The 24,620-nt window shown below is 41.2% G+C and overlaps 1 protein-coding gene across 11 annotated transcripts in view; it reads right to left on the minus strand.

Annotated features, from left to right (window-relative positions):
* The window catches only part of MTMR3 (myotubularin related protein 3), a 1,591,444-nt gene that overhangs the window by 1,078,350 nt on the left and 488,474 nt on the right, over positions 1-24,620 (minus strand). The gene's annotated exons all lie outside the window — the stretch shown is intronic.

The following is a 24,620-nucleotide window of genomic DNA, read 5'->3' on the forward strand; positions in this document are numbered from 1 at the left end:
AGAAAGAGTGAATCGGAGGTAGATCCTTTAGCTTCACAGCACCCAGATTCTGGAATGCACTTTCCCTGGAGCTTAGGCAACTGAACACCTTGTCCTGCTTCAGGAAGGAAGTGAAAACCAGACTGTTCCCTAAAGAGTAGACCGTGCCTTCTCTGTTGCTCTTGTTGCTCAGTAATCTAAGCGCGAGGATACCCTTTGGGCGACAGCCGCGCTATACAAGTGCACCTTATATTACAGCTCAAGTTCTCCTCACTGGTCTACCTTTGGACCCCGCGTAACTCTTATCCAGATTAACAACAATCTCATCCTTCTTGCAAACTTTTTTTTTACACAAAATTACGTCCATGCTGGGCACACCTTTGTGCACTGGATCTCTTTCACACAAAAACAAGCATTAGCAAAACCAATAGGTCTCACCTATGTGAGAGTCATTGGCAATGCCAATGTGTTTCAGCCATATTGCACTGTGGAGCACGTCTAAAAGTTAGAAAACGCCATGCTGGCAGCGTCATATTATGTTTTCCCACTTATGGTGGGAGGGATAAAATAGACAACAGCACAGTGGGGGTCGCAGGGAAGAATCAACACAGACACAAGGGGTCTGGGAGGGACGAAGCACCACGGATAAATGGGCTGGAGGTGGGAGGTGAAAAAGGAACACTGACAAGGGTGGTTAGGAGGGGAAGAAACAAGATCGGCAAATGAGTGATAGGAAGAAGTAACAAGAGTAGGACAATATGAAATATAAAATAGTACCATAAGTGTGAGCAGCAGAATGACACTAATCAAGAAAAAGCAATAAGTACTTTGTCCATGCTCCTGACGAAAGAAGAGGAAGTGAAGCCGGCATGTGCTGCCCAATTAGGAGGTAGCAAATAAGAGTGTCAATGAATGGTAAGCAATGGGCAGGCTCCAAGTCCCCTGTAGTAAACAATATTTCTTATGCAGGACCACATGTGCTAGCGCATGCACTGTCACAGGCTAGATCTAAAAATACTAATTCAGTTGAGAGCAGATGTCAATTTCCACCGGACTATTTGCCAGCAGGTCTGGAAATGATTATACATATCTCTATGAAAAGTAAAAACTGCCTAAATCAACAACGTATTTACAAGAACACTGAAACTGATTGCGCCAGTAATATCCTGCTTCACTGTCAATTCATGTACCTTGGTTTATTGCCTTTCATTGGTATTTGACCCCATTCAGCACTCCTGAGCCCCTAAAACTTCTGGGTCAGATTAATAGAGTAAAGGGTGAAGCAAAGACCTCCCAAGTTTACTATGTATGTGCATAGTAGTTGATCCAGTCCAGGTTTTTGGGAATTTGCATTCTGGGACTTGTATTCCATCTTTATTCTTTTTTAAAATTTTGATTTCAAGCACCAGATTGCAAAGACAAATAAACATTTGCAATGCAATAGGTCTTGCATTTGCGAGAGTTTAAGCTATTGACATTGTAAATTAGAAAGCGTTTGTTTTATCGGTTTTGATAATTAACACATAAATAAAAGACATTTTCATTTACAATACCAATAGCTCAAACTCTTGTAAATGCGAGACCTATTTCATTTCAAAGAAGCATCCGCCATTGTCCCGGGGCATCTTGGAAAGTGAAAGCGTGCATGGAGCGGTGAATGATACAGGAAAGCATGCCGTGCCTGCAGTAGGAGAAACTCATTAAAGAAAATAGTGCTTACAGACTAAATACGACATACCTTGTAACAACAGAAGTAAAATGGCTCATTGGAGGATACAAATGAAGACAAAGCGGTAATAAGGAGGGACTATCAAGCCTATTAACGAATCAGAAGCCAGCATTTACAAAGGACAGTGACACAAGCAAATGAAAAATAGGGGCGGAGAGTATGCAGGACTTCAAGTACAATACTCCAATACAGGATGCCTCGCAGAGCCGCCCATTTGACGCCTAGGCTCAACCTAAAAAACAAGCATTTGCAATGCAATAGGTCCCGCATTAACGATAGTTTAAGCTATTGGCAATGCAATAGCTTAAACTCTCGCAAATGTGAGACCTATTGCATTGCAAATATTTACTTTTTACTAGCGCCCATGCGGTGCTTTCACATTCTTGAAGGGTGTGTCCTAAAATGAAACTGCGGCATGCGGGCTTTCACAAACAAAAGTATCTGTTTCTCAAGTTGACAAACAGATGTTTTTTTGGGGGAAAAGTATCCATGCTGCCTTTTCACTTTGTCGGTCGCGTACCTTTCTTTAGACGCAGTTTGTGTAAAGAAAGGGACGTGGCCTCTATGAATGTGAAAGACCCGCATGGGCCCCAGTAAACAAAATAAATAAATAAATAAATAAATAAGCGTGGCTGCTAAATGCGTACCGTGCTGATAAAAAATAAATTAATAAAAAATGTGGCCACTATAGTTAAAGCAGACCGCCATTAGTAAACATCAAAATAAGAGTGTGCTGCGAGGTAGTGGGTGGAATTGGGGAAGAGCATTAAATAAAATAGTGCTCACCAACTTATAAAGCTGACCATGTAACACCACCAGTAAAAGCTCTAGTCGTTATGGGAGGTAACAAATGAAGATAAGGCGGTGCCAAGGAAGGGCTAACAAGCCTAATAATGAATCGAAAGCCAGCGTTTACGAACTACAATGACGCAAGCCAATTACAAATATCAGCGGAGAGTGGATGGGGCTTCTATTCCGTACTCCACTACTGCATGCCTTGCAGCAGCGCATGCGCTCCGTGGTTCGACCTAATAAGCAGCAATATACCAAAACCATGGCTTGCAAGCCAGTAATATCAACTGTGGTCTGTGGACACATGATGGCAGCAGAATGCCTTGAATGTGAAATCATGAAGAAGAAATATCAGTGCCGATATAATGGAAAGTGAATGGAAATGTATCCTTCTGTTGATCTGCTGAGCCCTGTACTGTATCAGTCTTATTAGAGTCTGGAAACAGTCAGAGAACGTAGTCTGTAGGCAGACGCTAACAAAGTAACAGGGATGTAAAGAAAAAATTATATAGGCAAGTAAAGTATTCATCCACTAGTCGTGGCAATGAAGTATTTCGTATTAGGTAACTGTGTATCTGCGATGAGGCAAAATACCATCAGGCATATTACATTGTAAAGGAGCCAGTGGCTGAAGTGGACTGACCTACTGCCACACGCCGTATGCTATGGTGGCCAGAAGCAAAATGTTACCGACTAATGAGCAAAGTAACAGTTAAAGAGGGCTGACCCAAAATCAATCTAAACATGAATAAGTACATGTATTTATTTATTTATTTTTTATTCGCACAAGGCTGGTGAATAGGCTAGTGGGGTCTCTAATGCCAGTTTTAAAATAATAAGTTCCCACTGGCTTACTAAAGAAGCGAGATAAGACCAGACTAAGGCCGTAAATGTATCCGATGGTAAGCATTCAACAAATCAGTGGTGGAAACGATACAAGCAATTCTTCATATCGTCACTCATTTTACCAAATGAATATTCACTTTATAAACTGTTTTAACCAACATATAAATAATTCCTACATGTTTCATTACCGCATCTAAAACAAAATCGTTTTATCAACCATGGCAATTCCTTCTACATTTTTCTTCAAACTCTTTCCAACTCCCTCATACCATTCTTTGTGACTGAAAACACCATGGGCCCGCTTACGATGTCGGAAGGACCGCCACCTACAGGCCGCCTGAGGCGGTCTGTCAGACATCTGGGGCCATGGTCCAACCGCCAGATTCCAATGCAGGCGTTTGGAGTGCAGCGTGCGTGGGGAAAGACCGCCACCTTCGACAGGCACAAAGAGACCATATGGGCAGTGGTCAGATTCTTAATCCCTACAGTGGGGCGGTGTCTGCAGAGGCACCATCATAGGAATTACGATGTCAGTTTCCCACAGCCTTTTCATGGCGGTCAGAAGGTGAATTGAGGGGGCCTCTAACAGAGCCCCCATCACCCGTTGACCTCCACTATGGGGCCACGGGCACATATGGTGCCCCCCCACTCCCAAAACAAACATGTACATTGTGCCAAGCACCACATAGAGCCTGGCACATGGTGCATAGATGTTTGTAAACACACCCTTTAATATTGCGACTTGTGCTGTGCCCCTTTCCAGGCCAGCAGCACAAGCTGCAATCGCAGGTGGCGGTAGCATTGTACCTCAGACTCCTTGCCCCGCTAAGATGTTGATCAAATGCTTCTCTGCCCAGCATCATGATGAGGGCCATAGTGAGAGTAACTTTTCTTCAGTCCCATTTTTTCCCTTCATGGGATTCCAACTCTCTTAAGTATAAAGACGTTATCTTGTAGTTAACTGTTTCTACCAACATTGCCTCCTTAACTCTCAACTATTAGTCATGTATTTTTAAATTGTCTATAAAATGAATCATTAGATCTTTAATAATTTCTTCATGTGTCGTCTTTAAATCTACAAAAGTTGCAACCATGCATAAGTTCACAAGGCATGATTTTTGTTATGTTGTGAATTAGCTTTCTCCAAATACATCGAGTCCTTCCTCTCGTCCCAACCAGCACTGCTTCCTAAAGGCTCTGCAGCGTTTGAATCCTGGCACTTAAGGCTCAACGAGACCGTACATTGCACAAAATTACAGTAGAACAACGGAGCTCCAGAGTATCACCGATGGACAAAAACAAATATATTAAGCTGCTGTCAATGGGCAAGGTCGCATCTTTATACATCTTACCCAGGGAGGGTCGTTGTGGTGGTCAGGGGATAGCTTGGGGTGGAAAGACTAGAGCAACAGCTGTAACTGCTAATTACAATCGCTAACGCTGGGGAGTTTAAAAATAATTTTCTAATCCAGTTTGGCGCCTCGCCACACTAGGAAGATTTGTTTTTAGAAGGCCACTGCAACAAATTTGAAAAAGATGGGGAAATGCCACAAAGGACACCGTGGAGAGCAAGGAATTGAAATAGACTCAAAAGACTCACATTTCCGAATAGAAAGCACTTAAAAGACAGAGAGCAGACTTCTCTCTTGATCGATAGAATGTCAAAAGCCAGATGTATACTCTAGAAAATCCAACGCTCTATAAATTTTCTAACTTTAGCTCACCACAAGAAACATATCAAAAAAATGAAATAGACAAAATGGAGATTGAAGCAGAGCATGAAACAGGGCGGGGAGGAGGGCAACGGGTAGATTCAAGCACACAATGGAGTAGGACAGAGAGCAGAGCAGTAATATCAGAAATCCTAGCAAGAAAAGACAAATCGTGGTAAAGAACAACTTCCTGATGGGAAAGAGCAAGATGAGCAACCAAACCTTAGCAGACTCAACAGAAATTACTAATAAACAGCACATGTCTATAAGTGTATAAAAATCTAAAATCCCAGAAACAACCCACCACCCATTGGAGGCCTTAGAAGCTTTCTGGGAAGGTTTGACAGCTGTAGTGATAAAGACCTTGTTTGGTCTCCATAAAGTCTTTGTTTGATCTATCCAAAATAGAAGAAACTCTCTAGGATTCGAGAGGTCTAGAAAACTACAAGAAAACATTCCCTGACTAACATGGAAACTAGGTGCACATTTGGATTCTAAAGGGCCAATATGTTCTGAATCAAACAAATATATGGCTCTCCAGAAGACCGAGATTGTAACTTGCCTACCTGCAGAATTAATGGCAAATAGAATCTTAATCTTTCATGACAGGAGCTAAATAATCCCAGTAGTACTGTATCAATAATTAAAAGCCTATAATTATGAACATATCCAAATTGGTGAACCTTATTTGCCTGTATATAGCTCTAATCTGTGCTCTTAACTCTGCTAAATTTGCTTACTCTGTAGAGGATCCAGACTATCTTATCTCTGCCCGCTCAAACCGTTCCTCCTTCTCTCACCCAGTGAAACAACCAGGAGGTGTGAAACCACTTTGGGCAAGCAGGAAAGTAAAGGCTCATCTGTGGCATTACCATGACGGGGCACCCCACTGCAGCAGCGCCCCTACTGTTATCACTACCCACCACAAACAGTGCAGCTCCAACTCCAGGGGTCATTGCCACTATCAAACAAAAAGGCTGCTATGAACCCCAATGTACCCCAATATAGACCTAGGCAGTTACACAACCTTTTATTTACATCTGCCCCACCATTGTTCTACATAACGGGTCTGGCGCTGACCTTTTACCTAGTTAGGTGCTACATGACTGTCGTGTGGTTTTCACTGAAAACTAGCCTCATGTATTATGCATGAGGATTCTCAGTATCACAACAGGATTACCATCTTCTGCAAATAACTCTGTATAAGGGTCACCTCTATCGTCATCGTTGCCCAACATGCCCATACTACACTTCTAGGTAGAACCCCTGAGGGTACCTTTCAGGTATATAAGCACTACATCTTCGCTGGGCAAACGAGAGGCAAAAAAGACTTCCATGCTGACACGCTGAACTGAGACACTGCGTTTCCTGCATGCAGACACTCCAGTACGCAGTGGTCTGACATCCCTTGGGTGGTGTCCTTCTTGAGACCAAGACAGGGTCCTTCACTCTCCCATATCAGGTAATGGGGCTGGCTTTATCCTAAGGGGATTCTTGGCTTTACACCTACATACATGCTAGAAACACTTAGGTACATCTAGTTAGGGTTCGCATCGTAGGAGTACGCAGTAATACTGTTATGTATTCATATGTCTGCATATATTCATTGTTTTAGCACTATGGTAGAATTTTATCTTTTCTTTACTCTGCTGGTGCTTATAGCCATACATAACTGTTTCTGTCTTATGGTTGTTGCTGCAAACGTATTTTATACTAGAATGACACTGGTTCAATAAATACTTATTGAAAATGTCCCCATTGTTTATTCTGTGTATCTCTCGGAGACAAAGTGAGCACAAGTGATTGAAAAGTATTGAACTGTTTCCACGATCCCAGAGGGATAAGGGTTGTCATGTTCAATAGCTGCCAGAAACTATTTGCTCCTTTGTAAGGTTGTGGGGTTCATAGTGGCACTGTGAGCTGGCTAATATACAGACTAACATATCCTTTGGGAGTGTCTGGAATCAGTCTGGACACTAAACCCTTGATTTACTTTGTCTAAACACGCAGATCCTATATAGATTTGGAGGAACTACACAACAAGGCCTCTGATATCTGTGCATCAGAAGGCTGATCCTGAAACAGTTTCTCCATAAAGGGCTCCCAGGGCCCAAATTCTGCCCTCTCCAGAACTCCCAAACTGATATCCCTTCAGTGTTTCCATCCTTCTTGATATTTAAGCTTGGTATGAGCATAATTAAGGTCCTGAATGGGTTTAAACCCCCTTCTTTCAGTGTAGAGATGCAGCAGTCTGTAGTACTCACTTGCCCCTCCATTCAGTAACAGTGTCCCAATGTGTCTGCATCAAATCCAATTTAATACCAAGTATCCACTTTAGAAGCTAGGGTAGAATTCGCACCCCTCATTTTGATAAGCAGAGTGGAGAATCCTGTGCAATTTTAAAGGAAAATGGGGTCCATTGATTAAATCACTTAATGGGAAGGCTTCCATTGTCTTCATTTCCATTTCACAGCACCTTAGGTTTGATTCGGACTCATTTCTAAGTCAAAAATGGTAGTTCTTAGTGCAGCAAACATTGTAAATGCATTTGGTTTTGCCTATGTGATTAATAAGAAGCTGTTTTTTGTTGCAAGTTGCAGCATGCTGAGTAGTTGTACAATATAAGTTACAGAAAGTCTGTTAAAGTTTTATGACTCGTTTATGTACAAAAAGGCAATATATTGTGCTGTTACCAGTGGTATAGTGCGAGTAAGCAATAGCAACATTTTGGAAACGAAAGAGGGAAATAATAGAATTGATGTAATAGCAATATTATGTGTTTAGAGGAGTTCTGACAACTTTTAGACCCAGTGCCACTGTAATTGCTTCACCTTTCTAATCACGCCCCAAGTGCCTGCAAGATAAATGCATTAGTGACTGCCTGTTTAGTAGTAAAATATAGCAATATTTTCTGTTTGAGGATTTTTGGCCCGTTGCCACTGCACCTCCTGCACCATTCAAATCATGTCCCTATTGCCTGTAAGTTAACTGCACTTGTGACAGCCTGTTTAGTAGTAAAATATCGCAATATTTGGTATATAGAGGGGTTCCTAGAGCTTTGGGCCCCGGTGTCACTGCACCTGCTGCACCATTGAAATCCTGGCTCCAGTGCCTGCTAAATAACTGCACTTATGACTGCCTCTTCAGTATTACAATTGACAATATTCTGCATTTAGGGGAGTCCCTAGAGCTTTTGGCCCCGGTGCCACAGCACCTGTTGCACCATTCAAATCAAGCCCCTTGTAATTAATTGCAAGATAATTAAAATTGTGTCTGCCTGTATAGTAGTAAAATACAGTAATATTAGGCGTTCAAAGGGCTTCAGACAACTTTTGGAACTGTTGCCACTGCACCTCTTGTACCATTCAAATCATTATTTACCCTGTTCTCTACATGGTAACTGCACCTATGACTGCCTGCTTAGTAGCAAAATAAAGCAATATTATTGTTTAGTTGGGTGTTTAAAGCTCTTGGTCCTGGTGCTACTGGACCTTCTGCACCATTCAAATCATGATCCGATTGCCTGCTAGATAAATCCACTTGAGACTTTCTTGTTTAGTAGTCAAATTTAGCAATAATCTGGGTTTAATGGGGTAGCTAGAAGTTTTGAACCCCAGTTCTACTGCACCTGCTGCACCATTCAAATCATGACCCTGTTCTCTGCAAGGTAACTGCACTTTTGGTTACCGGTTTAGGAATAAAATATATCAATATTAGGTGTTCAGTGAGGTGCCTGGAGCTTTTCGCCCCGGTGCCACTGCACCTGCTGCACTATTGAAATCATGACCTTAGTGCTTGATAGATAACTGCCTGTTTAGTTGTAAAATATAGCAATATTCGGTGTTTAGAGGAGTCCTGACAACTTTTGGGCACGGTGCTACTGCATCTGCTGCACCATTCACATAATGACTCTGTTGCCTCCAAGATGAATGCAATTGTGAAGCCAGTTTAGAAGCAAAATGTAACAATATTTGGTGTTTCGTAGTTTTATGACAACTTATGGCCCCGGTGCCACTGCTTTCATACGCAAATAACATGGTTATGCGGAACACATCATAGTCTTTATAAGTTATATATAACGGGCATTTATATACTCCAAGGTATGGCTATGCTAAATTATCTAGTCATGCCTGCCTCTAATTGTTCCTCATTTAAAAAATTATCAACCATCACTAACTAATCTCACGCCACCAAGGAGAAAAAAGTGTGAGAAAAGTCAGAAAGTGCCTCACGTAAGCACCATCCATGGAGTTGCTGGGTGGTACTCACCAGTTTGCTCGTTCTGTCATCATTGGCAACTATCTTGACAGAAAGGAAAAGTGTGTGACCTAATCCCTAGGCTCATGTGAAGTGGTGAAAAAAATATATATAAGCCACTACACCTGCTGCACCATTTAAATCAAGCCCCTTTTAACTGCAAGTTATTTGCAATTGTGACTGTCTGTATAGTAGTAAAATATAGCAATATTATGCGTTTAGTGGAGTTCTGACAAATTTAGGGCATGGTGGTACTGCACCTACTGCACCATTCAAACCATGAACCTGTTGTCAGCAAGGTAAATGCACTTGTGGCTGCCTGTTTAGTAGCAAAATATAGCATAGCTCTTGTATACTAACATTATTTTTAAAGTGAAATGCGTATTACAATATTTAGAATTTGATCATAATGTAAAAATAGATTAAGTTGAAAAAACTAATTCTGATAATGCCTACAAAGTGCAAAGAAATGTAATGATGCATGAGTAGAAAATGCCACAAACGTTCTAAGGCTAACGCATCTGCTTTACACAATTAAGCAATAATAAACAAGCATTCCAGCATACTGTTAAAATCTGCCTGCCTTCTCTGTAGAAAGAGCTCTTATCTTGACAGTGAATGGGGCTTAAACTGTGTGAATAGCTTTAGTAGAAGTATCGTAAATGTGTGTAGCCATGGGAAGTTAACAACAACCAAAAAGAATTTCACACAAAAGCAAATGAAAACAGTAATTTGAATATGGGAACTGATAAGAGCCCCCGTTTAAGATATATGAAATACAAGAGATTTCACAAGCAAAGTGCCATTGATGTTAAGGCGGAACCTAAAAACCTTATAGTAGTTACCCATTATCGACAGTCTGAAACACATTTTTAGCTTCCCTCATTAATAGCTTCAAATTGGATCATGTTCTGTCACCCTACAGAATTCTGTAAAAACCTCTATATATATTGCCTTAATATCCTTTTCCAAGTAAGGTCAAGGGGCGAACACTAAATACATACAGAGATTTAGGCAAAATGCACACCTGAAGAGTATTTTCCAAACCCCAGAAGGAAAGCCTTCGCTAGACCAACACAAAATGTTCATCTATTTTCCTACTGTATCTATGACATAAAAAAAATCATCCAAGACATATCATCCCCTAAACACTTTAAACAATTTACTTCACACTTCACACACAAATCAAATCCAATTTTAGCTAATTTGTTATTACTTTTTTTATTGGATTAAACATTTGTTTTTTCCCATTTAACACAGTCATCCTCTTTTTTTAGTTGACTGCATACACAAAAGGAAAAAAGGAATTTACTTTTCTACTTTATAACCCATTCTACATTAGCATTGGATGCTTTTGGCGATGGCAGAGTTAAATGGGCTGCGAACATGAGGGTGTGGGTACCTGTGTTGCAGCATAAGTTCCTCTAAGTCTTCTTTAAAAATATTGTAAATGCCTTACACTGTTGTCAAAAAATGTTCAAGAAAGGACTCTGACACAGGTAAGGTCCCATGGAGTACGTTTATTCAGAGTCTCTCCAAAGACAGGGTTCCCAGACTCCTGCCTCCGGCACATGCTACTCCGAGATGGACCGGACCACTTGGAACACGAGTATTCCATGTTCGACCGGTCAGCCTCGCGCAACATGAGAAAATAACATTACTGCATCCTAACACATCATCTACTCTTAGAGAAAACGGAAAAAAAAATGCAATACACAAGGCAGGTGCATAAAACATACCTTAAAACAACTATATTAATACATTACAAAGTCATTGTATTTACTTGGAACACAAGTTTCCCGTATCGGTTTACTCCCAAGACAACCTTCACTGGGTTTGGATTGTGGTTCATCAGGCATTTCCTGTGTCAGTTTGGCCGCAGACAAATTTTTTAAAGTAAAAGGTTGTTGGACACGGAATACCATCAAACAACCGAAAATCTTTTTTTGCATAAAGAGTAACTCTTCTGAAATTCCATTTCTGCCCATTCTCTAAAACAACAAGCCATCTATGTACTTGTTTGACTTTGAACAGCTCAGAAAATTAGTTCAAACCTATCTCTCTCCTACCCAATTTCACCCGAACAAGATCACCCACTTAAATTGTTGAACTATCATTGAAATGCGCAACAGGAGAAGATAAAATACTCTCTTAATGCAACCATTGAGGAGTGAGTTTAGTTTTTGCTACTCTTCCCCGCATTTTTTCAAATGGGACTTCGTTTGTTACACTATGTGCAGTGGTATTGTAGGACCAAACCATACCATCCACACATCTTTGAATGTTACGACCCCCTTGAACAGCCAATTGAATAGTACCTTTGACCATTCTATTCATGCGTTCCACCATGCCATTCCCTTGAGGATTATAAAGAGAGGTATACACATGCCTGATGTCATAGCCTGAGAGAATACTTTGCATATCAAAAGACGTAAGCTGAGTACAGTTATCTGTAACAAGCACATGGTAGAAGATCGTCGCCAAAATGTTCAAGAAAGGACTCCGACACCGGTAAGGTCCCACGTAGTACGTTTATTCGGAGTCTCTCCAAAGACAGGGTTCCCAGACTCCGGCGTCCGGCACCTGCTACTCCGAGAATGACCGGACCACATGGAACACAAGAGTATTCCATGTTCGACCGGTCACCCTCGCGCAACATGAGAAAAGAACATTACTGACTGCATCATACCAACCGTATTCTATCATTTGAGGATTTTTGTGTACGAAAGAAGCAGCATATTAATACCATAAAGCCACTGGTCATGGAAGGGGCCAGCAAGAAAATTAATACAGACATTTCACTTACGTAAGGTGGATGATTATTTTGGAATCACACTAGCATCCAAAAATAATCAATATTTTGATGGAGCAGGTTTTGAGGAGTATTAAGTAGTAGAAGATTAACCAAGCTAACAAATTGGCCAAAGCAAACAATTAGGATGATATCAGGGCTTACAAGGTCAAAAACATGTTTGATGTTATTCAAAACAAACATTAAAATGGAAAAAAAGCTCTAGGAGTTTCAATAAGTACTAATACACTTCTCTGGGTGCCGACATACTAAAATTATCCTCATTTCTTAACTATGTAAAATCCTGAAGAATTTATGCCCCTCTACTATACTGTGGCTGTCTTTGTATTGAAAACAAGGTCAATTTTGAGGCTAGGCCATTGATTCTCTGACACACCCAAACCCTTAAGTTTCCTTAATGCAGCTAAATCTATTAAAATTGTAGCATAGACCAGGCATTGACTGAAAGTGAGGATTAAATTAGGAGTTTTAAGTAAGGCAAGTATAAATTACGTCGTTTAATAACATAAGAGGAAAGCTTACTTCTACATAATCCTCAAATTTGAATCGCAAGATCAAATAAACTACAGATGGTGGACAACATTAGTATCTAGACAATTAGCCATCCAAATTGCTCATCTTCAATTTGTGCATTAAGGTTAAATATAGATTTAAATCCAACTTTTTTCTACTTCGCCAATTTTAGAGTTCCCAGCAGAAAAAACCATGTTGTTCCCTGCAATGAAAACTGGCCAGTTATGTTTATAGCAAAACCACTGGCCCCTTTCTTAAATTGCATAAATAAGAAACATTACAAAACCAGCACTTTATAACAAACCATTCAGATAAAAATGCAAAAAGAGGCAATTGTTCCCAATTTCTAGAGTTGATACTATCCTGAAGAGGACATATTATGAATGCCTTTAGGAGACTGTTCAGTAACATTAGGATCATTACTTTCTAAAATGTAATACACTTGAAAGATGAGAGAGAGAGAGTCAGCCACAAGTAAAGAGTATGTCACATGTATGAGATACATAGTGGCACCACACACAATACAAACATACTCCATAGTGCATTGCCACTTTACCATTTTGAATGCTATCAGCTACTAGGATCTGCATTAGTTACCCTTCTGATTTATTCACCAAATGTAAGCCCTAATGAAGTCATAGGGTTAGTGGAGTGGTGTGGCTCACTGGTTAGAGGCGGCAGACCCGGAAGCAGAGAACGGCCCGGGACCATGGTTCAATTCCCAACGTGGCTGGGTCGTGGACCAGGGTCAGCGGACTCGATAATTCTCACCTCGGTGCCTACTCTAACCAGGGATCACACTCGGCAACTTTGGGCATTAGCTTGCCTCATCTCTACAACAGCCCCCCACATTCGCCGGGGATGCCTGGTTTCACCTTGGAGATACCCAGTAGGGACCATCTCACAGGGATAGCCAGGACGGGTTCCCCAGCGGTCTACAGCGCCTCAGGGCAGCAGTGTGCTTTACAAGACAACTACATTACATTACGCCCTTTTGACGAAACACATGCTGGCTGAGCGGGTTCAAAACAAAGGCTAAACAAAGAAAACAGGACTATTTGGAGTTTCTTTAGGTGTGATAGCGAGGAAAATCCTATATGCTTTGGTACTAAAAATCCCTACCTTGGAGAGCATGGGAATGACTGTTCTATCCCTTATCTGAGCACCCTGCAGTGAGCTTACATGAAGTGACTAGATAAAAAATACGATAATGGGACAAGGTGGGAGTTAAAGCTTTTGTCACTCCAAGTACTGTAGCGAGTCAACAGGGCCATGTGGAACGCGGCCCCACTCCTGTCAAAAATACATTCTTTGTTTGCTCTAAAGGGCTTATATTTTTTATCAATATATTACCCTACTCAATGATTCCTACTCACAGGTTGAGTTAGTTGCTAAACTTGCTATTTGGTTCCCAATTTATTAGTAATTTTAAGAGCAATGGGACACTGACAATGGTCATCCTTTAAGCCCATCTCTTTCAGACCACGCAGAAATCCACAACTCTTAAAATCTCCCCTTGTGCTTCATCGCTGGAGAATCTCTATCATCCCTACTTACCCTCATCAATGGCTTCCTCACTCAAGGAATCTTCCCAGAAGCTCAGATCAAGCAAGATATTCCCAATCCTGAAGAATCCCAATATAGGCTCTGATGACCCACCAGCTACCAGCCCATCAGTTACCTATCATTCATCAGTAAGCCTGAAAAAGCAGCCTATGCACAACTTGAAGATCACATCAACGTTTAGCATTTACTACCTATCTGACTTTCAATCATGCTGCAGCACAAAGCCAGCTACTGTACCAAATGGAAACAACAATCTTCTGACAAAAGATAAATATGGCCTCTGCCTCCTCTCATTGCTGTACCTTTCAGTTATTTCAAAATAGTAAAAAAAAAACTGCAAACATACCCTTTGAAGTTTGTAATTTGATTTACTGGCAAAGTTCCTCACTGGTTCTCCTACTTACACACATGGGCTTCTCATCAAGTATGCATTACTTGCAGTGATAAGTATTCCTCTGATTTGTTTCTTACTCTAGGGTGAAGTCCACATTACAACTGGTGAAATTCTCATTGCGATAAAGCTGTGGAAACCTACGCAATTGCCCTAAGACCAATTCTTCATAATCTTTTTTTTAGCTCCAGTGAATTGCAGCTTTTACTACCCATGTGCCAGAATTAGACACTTGTTTAATATTAAGTCTAGTAAGTAGTTATGCTGAGTGACACATCACATCACTGCTTTCCATCAGGTTCTCATGGTCCCTGACCTGGACAAGGAACAGAGAAAGGAGCTTTGAATCCTATTCAGAAGCCAAAATGTCTTGATGTGAAGACATCTTAAAATAGATTTGCAATTTGGAGATAAAGCATTGGAATGGAGGATAAAGTAGTAGAACCTATGGCTAGAGAAAGAACATTTGATAAATACACTCGGCCATCAAGAGGCAACAGTTATATAGGTGGGTTGAGAGTGCTAGCTACCACCTGCAACCGTAGAGAACTTCAAGATAAAATTCCATAGTTAACGCTTTTTCTGGTAGAGACTTTCTAACCAAAGATTCCTCGCCTTAAAATACTCCCTAGGCATTAGACTGGATTAGTCAATCTGGAGCAGCACCTTTGTGCACCAGTAGGTGGCATCAATCTGCTCTGTGTCTGCATCAACCGCGTCATAAGTGACTCGTGCGTTTTCTCTATAGGAGCCACCCAGTCAAGCTGACAATAGTTTCTTTCGTGACTAGTCCCACGCCAAAAATGCAGAGACATGTTAGACTGTGGGCTTGACCAGGGTATAGAATCTAACAAGATGTCAGCGTGAAGAGCTCATTTCATAGAACAGGGAAAATGTGAGGTTTGGTGATGTATCTGCAGTTAGATGGAGTGTTTACCAGTAAACGTATCACCAAAGGTAAGTAACTTCTCATAGGGTCTTTTAACAGCAGATTCCCCATCTTAGAATATCTCCAAGCAATACTTCCCCTGAGACGGTAGAAGTAAAATTTCACCTTGGGAAGTACAACAATATATACTTATATACAACATTCAATCTTACACCGGCAAAAGCTGGTCCTCCATATGTTATATTAACCCAGATTTCTGTACCACTACAGTATAAAAAGACACTAGGCAGAAGAGATGCAGAGTCAAAATTCATTCAAGTTTTGAAATGAATAATCAGACTCAAAATTAATTATATATCCATCACAAATATCACAGTAAAAATGATTATACCATTTTACAAGGTTAAAAATCAGTTGCTGCTTCTGAGAAGTTCTATATCTAAAAACAATTCTTTTTTTCCACAATTCGACGAAAAAATAATGAGTACATTCATTTAAAAACAAGAAAAAATTGGTGAACAGCACAGGGAGAAATACAATAAGTTAAGACGTATGATTTTTTCAGAATTACTTATCTGTGTCAACATTATACAGAATACTTGATCTAGAAATTATCATTAGTCATATCAAAAATGTTTACAGATTCCATTTTCTTTTTACTTTAAGTGGTTCAAGGCAGGAAGTATTGGATGGCCCAAAGAGCAAAATCCCTATTTCAAGAGGCATGAGTGTCCCGCAGTAGAACTTTGTAAACATTTGGAGGGACGCCCATGTAGCAGCTTGTCAAAAGTCCAAGACAGGCACCCAGTGTGCTAACATTGTAGTAGCAACATTTGCCCTAATGGAATGGGCTAGCAAACCCTCAGAAGGCTGCTTTTTAGCTCAAGTGCAGTAGAGCTTGATACAGAGTACAATCCCTCGAGAGATGGTCCGTTTCTGCACCACTGTGCACTTTTACGCTCCAGTGAACCCAATGAAGAGCTGATTGCCCAACTGATATTCTTTGGAGTTAGAAGACTGGGTGTATAACTATGCAGGGGCTCGAACTGTGAGTCCATGAGGGTAGGGAGGACTAAATTAAGGTCCTATTGGGGCATCATAAAGGGTTAAGAGAGAGCTAATGCTACAAGCCCGTGAGAAAATGTGGCACAGCAAAAGCTTCAACAAGGGAGCAGAAAGTAGGTTTGCTTGAAGCAAGATGGACTAAGCCACAAATTTGTCCCAACAGCAGGCGTATATAGTCTCTGTTGTAAGGACAAAATAAAAAAATAATGTAACCTGTAAGGAGTAAGTGTACCAGGCGGCATACCAGGTCATTAACTTGTCGTAGTTCCCAATGCAGATGGATTTCATAGGGGGGCGTTTGGCATTGAGAGTGACATACAGCGCTTCAGGCGGCCACAAAAATACTACAAGGGTGTAATTTAATGGAAGCAAAGGATCATATACTGGCAGTGCAGGATGTAACATTTCTGTCAAGTATTCGTTTTAGTCTTAATGGACAGCAGATGTAATGCTAGTACTTTGGCTGCCCTCCGAACCAAGACTGCAACAGACGCAAATTCTTCTCTTTGCCAATATGGCGATTCAAGCTCTGTCTCAGGAGAGGGAGCAAGCCCACTTGCATTTTGTAAATCAAGGTATTCAGCATCAAAGTTATAATGAGGAAGAAAGAAGCCATCGCAGTCACCATCATCAGTATTGTGATGTGTACCCTTACTCAGACACAGGATCAGAGTCAGAACCAAAAAGAAAATTAAAATTGAGCCTTTGTTATTTGCAACGTGATAGGGACGCTTCCTTAGATGTGGGTCCAGCTGCCCTCTGCCAGCACAATATTAAGGCTTTGTTCTGCCTCATTTTTATTGTAAATATAACATGTGGGGCACCCAATCTGCTGACTTCGATTATCACATTAGTTTTTGTAGGCAGGAACCCTATTGAGAATCATGTTAGGACAACCCTTATTTTACTACCTTCAAACAAGTTAAATATGGATATCAAATTGTGACCAGAGTATACTTGAAGTACGCTTCTTTGGGGCGTTGAAGCCTGTTACCTGACAAAAAAGAGCATACTTTGACTCTACTGTTCTCTGTTGCTTCACGGTAACTCCTATTTGCTTCTATTTTGCCAGCCTGGTTGACAGCTCAGCTATCACTGAAATGGCACTGGAGAAGCGTCTCCTGCTGGTCTTCTTGAAGCTGATTTAAGCTCCAAAGCAATGTAGCTTAGGGTGCATAACAACTGGCTGCTCTTCTGTAATTTCGTCCCACATCATTGGTCGAGTTTGACCCAACATCGGTTCAGAATCTTGCATAGGTGTAGGAACTAAACCATCCACCAGCACTGATATCATTGGTACATTGTGTCAGGCTAGCAGGAATCGGCGTGGATCCCCGGGCCAGAGTGGAAGTATGTACTGGAGTCAGTACAGGACTAGTAACGGCACCTTTAAACCACTTTCTTTGTTGCAGGTAAGTAAAAAGGGACTTCAATGCCTTCATATGGAATGTATTCATCTGGTGGTTCAACTACATTTTATGTGTGGAACAATTTAGTCACCGGATCTGCAGGTGGGAACTGAACCCAAGAATAAATACCTCTGATCCAAACACTTTGTGTGCCTCAATCACGAAGGTAACACAGCCACCTGTTGCGGGTACGCCGTGTTCTAGCTGCTTTATAGTTACTGCATGTCTGCTATTCTCTATGATGTTAAGAGAGTTTGCAAATTCTTCTTCCCCCGAGCTACTCCAGAGGTCAGTTATTTTTAAGAGAGAAGAGAAAATGTTAAGAGCTAGGGCTTTGCACAATGTGGGGAACTTTTTATCCTTACAAGATTGTTAAACCGTCACCAAAACACAGAGTATATCTGCTCAGCTGAGGCAGATCTCCCTACCAACTTCAGATGTGAATAGTGTGAGTAGGTCTTTCTGAGAAAGCACAATTAACTACTAAGAATTTCACTGTTAATATAAGAACCAAACAAACGTAGGTGGTGCCATGTTGTGTAGTTCCTAGGAATCCCCAGAACCTGCGCATTTTGGATGACCTAAACTGAGGGCTTGGTTTCCCAACCGGTTCAGGACCCCCCCACAGGATATGCCAGCCGTTAGACCAGCTAGCTCTACAGTGCCACTACTACCCCCTTGTATTCTACAGTGGTGTAGGTAGTCTCTGGCAATCAATGAACATGAGAACCCTGATTCCTCAGATTTGTGGATAACAGTACAGTACGGTTCACTCAGACACTCGTGCTTGCTTACTCTAAGAAAATTCACAGGATGGTGAATAGGACGTTTCAATAAGTATTTATTGATCCAGTGTCAGCCTTGTGTGAAACATATGTGCTGCGACAATCAGGAGACAGAAGCATACAAAAGAGATTGTAAGTACCAATACAGTAAATAGTAGATACATTTCTATATATACAATACAATATATTTGACACTCCATAGAACTAGTTCAATGGTGCCAACCCAGTCAACTTTTTCTCCTGAGTCCACTGTTGTTGCTGAACCTCTTACAAACCTGGAGAAGTGGGCACCTCTTAACATCAACTATTTTAAAAAAGTTTTAGGTAGCATTAAATCTGGTTCTCCCTGTGATCTTCTCCCTGCTTCTGTACTCCTGCAATTTGAACAGCCATCCCTGAGAATTGTTATGGAACTACTAAATGCCTCGCTTCAAGAGGCCATGGCGCCGCCTGATTGGAAACATGCCATGGTATTACCACTGTTGAAAAAGGCAAATGCTGACCCCACTCAGCCACCTAATTTTAGACCCATTTCCTTACTTCTGTCTTTTCCAAAATTTTGGAAAAACATGTAAATTCACAACTTACCACGCTTATTGATTCTTCAAATTTTTTACATCCCTCTCAGTTCGGCTTCAGAGCGGGTAACTCAACGAGACAACTTTTCTTGGCGTTACTAAAATGCTACGGCAACGTTTAGATGTAGGTAACACAGTGGCCCTTATATTATTAGATCTAAGTGCCGCATTTGATACGGTTTCTCATACCGTATTAATTAAAGCCTTACAGTCTCTTGGCATTTCAGTGTCAGCACTTGGTTGGCTGTCTTCTTTTTTATCTAAGCGGACCTTTCAAGTGTTTTCAACCAGGGCTTCCTCAAAAGTCTACTCCTCTCTGTATGGGGTACCGCAAGGATCAATTTTAAGTCCTCTCCGGTTTAATATACATGTACAACCTTTGGCAGCAATTGCAGAAGAGGCGGGGTTGTCGCTTTTTTCCTATGCGGACAACACCCAAATAAATTTTTCCCTCTCAGCGAAATAAATGCCAGGACCTTCAACTCTTCAACTGGGCTTGAGTAACATTGCATCTTGGATGCAATCAAATCTACTCAAGCTTAATGGGGGAAAAAACAGAGGTCCTAATCTTTGGGAAAAATATAGACTTTGGGGTCCCCAACACTGGCCCCATGCAATGGGGCCTTTACCCTTGCCCTCTACTCAGGTCCGCAATCTGGGATTCATCATTGACAAACTGTCTATGAAACAACATTCAGTAAAAACTGCAGCCACCTGCTTCACCATCTTAAAATGGTTAAAGAAAATCATCTGGATGCTCCCGATTGCTACCCATAAGACTGTAGTCCAGGTACTTGTAACATCCCGACTGGACTATGGGAACATCCTTTTTTTGGGCGCTAATAGAGATGTGTTACGTACCGTAAGCTCCGGGTGGTGCGGAATTCTGCAGCAAGACTGCTTTGCAGAATCCCAAGAATGTCTTCCACCTCTAATGCCGTGAGAGATCTGCATTGGCTCAGAGTGGAAAATCGGACGAAATTTAAAGCTCTGAGCTACATGTTCAAGATCAAGACTGGCACTGCGTTAAATACCTACATAATCTGGTACGCCCCCATCAACATTCTCGTCTTCTTAGTTCTTCCATTCAAGAAAGATTTCTGATTCCTAACATCAAACTTACAAGAATGGGTGGCAGTTCCTTTTCTTATCTTGGTCCACTCTTGTGGAACTCTATCCCCACTCTGATTCTCAAGGAAACATTGTATTCTTATTTTCTTAAACAACTAAAAACTTTGTTGTTTAATCAATAACTTTCTTTTTTCATATCTTCTTTTCATTTCTTCTTTTCTCATATTTCATGGTTCCTTCAGGCTTGCGCTGGGAAACCCTTTTTGGGTAGCTGTGCGTATTATAAAATTAAATTAACATCACATTTCTACCCTAGTACTACTAAGATGAACATAGCAGTTCAGATTAAAACAGTAGCACCTGCATATTCGAAAATGCGCGCCTGAAGTAATTTTCCTAAATGTAATTTGCCTAAATTTACCTAGCCTACATATGGGTGTGCAGCATGTATATGCGTATATGTAGCCAAGAATCCCCTAGGGAAGAACCAGGCCCCTCACCTGATGGTTTGGAATGAAGGACCCTGTCTCGGTTTCGGGGATGACACCCGGCAAGGGATGTCAGACCGCTGAGTGTAGAAGATACCTGTGTCAGCCTGGAAGGAATTCTCATCTGATTTGTAGGGGTGAATAAGGGTCTTTTATACTAGAGTGGTAACTCTAGGGTTTCTTGTACAATCCATATGTTTTTAAAACAATCATGAATGTTTTATAAACAAATGCGATCATGCACAGCTGGCTGTTGGCCAAGGATGAAAAAGTGGTGACCCTTATTCAGAATAATTATACTGTGCCTGAGGACAAGTTTATATATGTCGGGTACAGGAATTATGATAGAGTGCCGAGAGCCTGGTGTCGAACAGGCGGGAGCAAGCTACTAAGTAAAAGGTCACCTGTTTAGAATCGTTATTGTGGTGTGGATGGGACAATATATGTAAAATGGGGTATACATGACAGGCCCATCCTAAAGGACAGGACACCACAGGTACAGCTTGCGGAGGATTGACCCGAATGGAGAACCCTGTGGTTCTGTGAGGTCTGAAGGCACGCAAGAGTGAGGAAGCACACTAATAATTTGCAGCATGATCTACTGTGGGGTAGATTAGAGCCTAGGAAACCCCAGAGCGTGTTGGGACCAACTGAGGAATTGCTTCAGTGGCCAGTGACCTAGAGAGAGAGAACATTAAAATCTTGATAACCTTGTGCTTCCTTTTTCTTTCTTTTGAGTCAGAGTGGTGGAATGGGGTCAAGACCCACTTTAATTTCTTATGCTTCACCTTGTTCAACTTACCCAAAGATGTTGAGAAGGAAGTGGAAGTGTCGCAGGAAATACCATGTAACTGGGGCTCAGAGGGAGATCTATGCCAAGATCATGACTACTTTTAGTGTCTTAAATTGCCTTCGTGTGGATTTACCACATGACTGAATGATCACAAATGTAATTTTGACAATAGAAGCAGTTTTAGTTTATTATACCAAATTTACCGAAACCTCTTCCTCAGATTTTCTAACATCTGACTATAAGTGAGAGACAAATCTTTGAAGCCTGCCTGGGATAGACAGCTACATTCAAAATACTCCACTTCAGGAGTGAATGTATATCTTATTTGAGGCCTACAAAGCTATTATATTTAATGCCGAATATCCTTTTCATCGTTGTGGCTTTCAGGAGTCTGCTGGCCAGCATAAAGCTCAATAAGGTAATATGAGAAACAAGGACTGAAAGGGCTTCTCCTGGAGGAGCCATAAGCTCTGAATGGTGTTTTAACAAGCAAGAGTGGCAAACACCTATTTGACTTGTTTGAAAAGATCCTAAAACAGTCTTCAATAAAACAAGGCGAAGAAATTACGTTTCCGAGAGTAGTGTCATAGGAGTAGGGAGGTCATTGAAGGCTGGCAGGACATGAATACCAGAAGAGTTTCAAAACAAGAACATTACTAATGCAGAACTCAAAGGGCTTGGCTTTGGAACTGCCAAAAACATAGGGGGAGACAGGAAAAGAACTGTTTGGATGGGCATGTAGGATACAGCCTCTGGTACAATTCAGGTCAGTATGCTACCATGGCAAAAAGAAGGCATCGATGACACCTACCAGGCAGATCTTAACCGTATGGGAGACACTGGGCCTGAAGTGGCTAAAGCATAGCCACCCAAAAAGTTGAAAATTCTCCTACAAATGCACCACTGATCTGCTGTCACTTTTACTATTGATTTAAGAAACGGATTCCTATCGTACTAAAGGCCATGAGAAATTCGGAATAAATGCTACCAATGAATAACACTCTTTTATAGCTTCTCTGTACTTCACTCCAAACACAGAAGGGTGCGACTAAACAATAAGTAGTTACCAAACGTCTATAAGACAAACTGGTACCGTTGCATTAGAGCCGCATGACATCCTCCGTGACAGTGGAACATATTACCTTTATATGTTCGGGAAACACCTCGGATGCATTTGAAATATAAGACTCTAGTACCGAAGCATGAGCTGAGATGTTAGGCTTTGATAGCGCTTAAAATTAGTCTCTGATAATGACCCTTTCTTCACCGAGTGCCATCCAGTGAAAACAGAAAATGATGATATCTCAAAGCAGTTTGTTAAGAGTGTATACACTTTACAGATTCCATAAGTAGAAGAAGAGACCGTTACTGCGCGTCTTAATTCTTCTGCAGCTGTTGGAGCAATATGTCTGGGAAACAACAAGTTACCTGGATGCTTTTTTTTATTCAGAGTGGCAAGTTAAGGAATGCAGGCAGTAGTAACACGGAAGCACAACAAGGCAAACACAGGAAGTGGAGGCATATTAATAATTAGTAATTAGTTAGCAAGAACAGGAATGAAACAGAAGTATTTGGGATTCACCAAACATGAATATTTAAAGGAGAGAATTAATAATCTTTTAGTAGGAAAAGGAACAAGTATTAAGAGTGTTTTACAAGCTGAAACATACTATTCAGACTGACTGCTTCCAGGGGAAAGACAACGAAGAATATTGAAGATTCCAAAACATGGAAATGAGGCAAACTGGCACTATCAGACAACAAAAGAAGAGGGTCAGTGGAATAAAAGTAAACCACAAAAAGGAGCAAGAAGTTGAAACTGACCTGACTTAGGTTAGTTTAGAAAGCCCTCCGTCACCGACCTGGTCGGTGACATGCTTCATCATCGGGCCCCACTAAAGAGGCCGAGTGCCTCTTTAGTGTGCTGCGACGCCAGAATTACTGCGGAGCAGGTTAATTGTGTAAAGGCTTTCAGTGAAGATAAAGATAAAAGTGTCTCAAGTGTATCAAAAAAACTTTATTTATGGATCACTAGGACACAGTTAAAAAATTAGTTTATGTGTCAGGAATTAAATCCAAGAATGATTTTATGGTTAATTCCATTTACTTATAAGATCAGTCAACATGTTTCTGCCTCTGAAACGGTGTTAGTTTACCAGGCATTCATCAGGACTTATTTGTGCTAAACCCTGGCGGTATGAGCACTCTAAGGCTCACCCTTACCTAGGGGCAGGAAAGTGGAAAAAAAAGGGTAAAAATGTGAAAGCGCAAAGGGAGAGCAAATGCCCAGTCCCTGTTACCCAATCATCGGGGTCCGGTACGAGGGAGTCGCAGGTTCCTAGAGGGTGCCTGGCGTCGAGGGCGGTGTGCCAATTACGCCTCCACCCCCCTCCCGTGACCCATGGTGCAGATCGCAATCATTCTACAAGCGCAGTAACCTGTTTTTGGTAAGCCTCCTAAACCAGGAGTAACAGGGACTGGGCATTTGCTCTCCCTTTGCGCTTTCACATTTTTACCCTTTTTTTTCCACTTTCCCGCCCCTAGGTAAGGGTGAGCCTTAGAGTGCTCATACCGCCAGGGTTTAGCACAATTAAAAGTCCTGATGAATGCCTGGTAAACTAACACCGTTTCAGAGGCAGAAACAGGTTGACTAATCTTATCAGTAAATGGAATTAACCATAAAATCAATCTTGGATTTAATTCCTGACACAAACTAATTTTTAACTGTGTCCTAGTGATCTATAAATAAAGTTGTTTTGATACACTAGAGACACTTATCTTTATCTTCACTGAAAGCCTTTACACAATTAAACTGCTCTGCAGTAATTCTGGCGTCGCAACACACTAAAGAGGCACTCGGCCTCTTTAGTGAGGCCCGATGATGAAACATGTCACCGACCAGGTCGGTGAGTGAGGGCTTTCTAAACTAACCTAAGTCAGGTCAG

Source organism: Lissotriton vulgaris, chromosome 11 (assembly GCF_964263255.1).
Source record: "Lissotriton vulgaris chromosome 11, aLisVul1.2, whole genome shotgun sequence".
Classification (NCBI taxonomy): Eukaryota; Metazoa; Chordata; class Amphibia; order Caudata; family Salamandridae; genus Lissotriton; species Lissotriton vulgaris.